This window comes from Sinocyclocheilus rhinocerous, unplaced genomic scaffold, assembly GCF_001515625.1.
Source record: "Sinocyclocheilus rhinocerous isolate Xijiao unplaced genomic scaffold, SAMN03320098_v1.1 scaffold2277, whole genome shotgun sequence".
Classification (NCBI taxonomy): domain Eukaryota; kingdom Metazoa; phylum Chordata; class Actinopteri; order Cypriniformes; family Cyprinidae; genus Sinocyclocheilus; species Sinocyclocheilus rhinocerous.
In genome coordinates, this window is record NW_015642816.1 from 404,552 (window position 1) to 407,885 (window position 3,334).

A 3,334-nucleotide genomic window follows, 5' to 3' on the forward strand; every position below is an offset into this window, starting at 1 on the left:
TGCGTAGTTACGTCATCTTCCAGCAGGGGCTAACAGGGCCTTGCTAACCAGTAAAACCAGGATTAAGCTGGTCTGGCCTGCTGACAAAACCCCTCTAAAACCATTCTGGGAGAACAGCTGAGCACTTCATATCGGTTCAACCTTTTTTCAGGAGGGAATGCAAAGTTCTAGTCTTGTTAAGGTCTTTTCTCTGTCTTGTATGCAGATGAGTGATAGCGGTGAAGCTGTAGCCTCATTAATTTACAGCATGACTGTGCAAACCTCGTTTGCTGTCGGCTGTGTTTTCTCACGGGGATGCATTGGCACTCCGCAGCAACACAACCTGCCAATTTCCAGAGTGTGAAGCAACGGATATATCACCTGTTCCTCGCAAGAGCTTCCAAGGACATCATCATCCCGACCTGTTAGCGACAGCTCATGTTAAGATGCGGCTCAGAGTTTTATGTAACAGACTCACTCTCCAATTTGATGTAAACAAATGACGTCATTTACAATAAATCAATTACATGTATTCGTTTGTCCAACTCTTTGGAAAAGGTGTGGCATTCATTTGTTTGCATATAGCATTCGCTTTGATATCTAATGCAGTGACATTCAGACATGTTTAAGTGTGACTCAAGTGGCCAAATACGTTTGGAGGTCATTGTATGTAAAATATTAACATTTATTTATTATTTATTTATTTATTTATTTTTAGGAAAAGCCCAACAAAAATGTGTGTTCTAAGATTTGTATTTTTTTTTTCTGAATTGTGTTTGAACATTCAAAATGTCAATTTAAAAAAAAAAAACATTTTTTTCTTGGTTATGTGAACGTTAGAGAAAACATTAAGGTACATTTTGCAATATTAGTAAAGTCTAAAAAAACATTCCATTAATGTGATGTGCTGTAATTGTGCTGATGTTTTAAAGGGGTCATATAATGCGATTTAAATTTTTCCTTTCTCTTTGGAGTGTTACAAGCTCTTGGTGCATAAAGAAGATCTGTAAAGTTGCAAAGACTAAAGTCTCAACTGGAGATATTCTTTATAAAAGTTCAGAGTCAGCCACACCTACCTAAAACGGCTCGTTCTAACACGCCCCCACATATCTACATCACTATGTGGGAAGATTTGCATAACACCGCCCAAATGTGCACGCAAAGAAAGAAGGCGTAACTTTCATTCTCGCTGTAGTATTGTTGCCTCCTTGTCGTGAAGACGCGGTGTGTTTCGTTGTGAAAGCGAAACTACTTTATTTGGTCTTCCAAAAGAGGACTATGTTTACGCGGCGCGATGCAACGCAACGCGTAAAAAGACAGTTTAAGTCATTATAATCAGTAATTATGTCCCTACTGGATGCAACAAATGCCTCGTTTGTAATGGGTTTTCATGTTTTTGTCTGCCGGGACACGGCATCAACAGTATGTGAGGGGCGTAACATTTCCGTCTCACGTTTGAGGTATTCGGCCAATCACAACGCATTGGATAGCTGGCCAATCACAGCACACCTCGCTTTTTCAGACCGATGAGCTTTGTAAAAATCGGCGCGTTTCAAAAAGGCGGGGCATAGAGGAGAAACAATAATGTACAGTATGTGGAAAATAATGTGTTTTTTTTACTTTAAACCGCATAAACACATTTCCTTACACCAAATACACAAAATAATGTTCTTTTTAGCAGCCACATATGACCCCTTTAAGAATATTATTGAAGACCAGATTACTTTGTTAACCTTACTTGACAAACGTTTGTTTGAGAAAACCTTGTCAGAACATTAGTCAAACTTCTGAGAATGTTGCTGTTAGTCTTTGCTATTTTTTGCTGCATTTTGTCTTTTTGGCTTCTAGTAGTCTTCTACATCACCATTGTCCTGTTTTTGCAGGTACTTTCCTGTGTGCATGACATTTGGTGTTATACCAAGAAGGACATTCTGTATGCAAAGGGTGAGAAGGAGCATTCATTTTCAATCCACAGCTCATTGACAGCCCGATGATATGTAGAACAGCTACTGATGCTATTAATTTGATTGAGGAAGTTTGTACGTCAATATCAAATTCATACCTTACCATCTGATCGCATACCATTTTGGCATCATCTGTTGAGAGTGAGTTTCATCTGGTTTTGTTCCAGCGTCCAAATTGCGCACTGGATATGGAGTAGCAACACTCCCAAATGTAACCTAATTAATGTAGCCTGGGTCATATTTCCGTTGACCTTTCATAGTTTTCAGGATGAAGGCATGTCACTGTTGGCATCTACCTTACTTTGCTGACTTCTGCCAAGATACAGATGAATTTGGGCCAACATATCATAGAATTTGATTAGATACAAACTTTCGATGTCAACAACAAAATATATTTTTAAAAACTAATTAGACTATGTCTCCAACTACACACAATTACTTTATTTAGCAATTCACCCTTCGCCGGGAGATTTTGATTGACAGGCGATCTGACCAATCATAACGCAGAATCTGCCATTTTGTCCGTCAAACAAACAAGAGAGGAAAGTAGATTAACGTCGGTGAACTTGAACGTGAAAAATGGTGTGTATTGACGTCTTTCCACAGTTTAAACAAGATACCTTCTGATGTTCATTCATGTTTATTTCGTGCTATAACCAGTAAAGAAGAAGAGATGATTGGTTATGCGTCACTGAGTAACACATTTGCATAATTATGCAAATGTCTTACCCAGTGACGCGTAACCAATCAGCTCTTCCTCTTTACTTTATGTTCATCGCTGGTTGGCCGCGAACAACTTGACCCGCCTTCAAACACTGTTACTTGTTTGTGTGGTAAATATCATGTCGAGAAGACGCTGTGAAAATACATTTGTTTTATTTTTTTACTTCCGAATGAAGAGGCTGCAAATAATCATTAGCTAAAATTCATTTTTTCCACTGTCCCACTGCAGTACAGCCCCAATCTTTTTTGTGTTCCCGTCATTTTACGGACGACTGCTTCTGTAATCTCGGGGAGTTCAACGCGGGATTCAAAAACGCTTGCTCTTGAAAGATAAGCTCAGTGCCCAGTTTATTTGGACCAGTTGGCTCCACTGAATCACAACCTGTAAGTATGATAAATAATAGATATTTATATTTTCTATCGAGAATTCAAAATACAGAACTATGGCAATGGACGTATCGTTTCCGACACGCGCTGTATCGCAACAGACTGCTGTAGCCCCTCACTGCAGAACACAAGATCCAGGGGGCGTGGTTGGATCCACATCTAGGGGGTGGAGATTGGTAGGTTTAGGGGTGGAGATGGGTGTGTTTAGTGATCAGGGGGTGGAGGCGGGTAGGTTTAGGTATATGTAAGGCGGGAGGAGTTGGATCTGGATCCAACCTTAG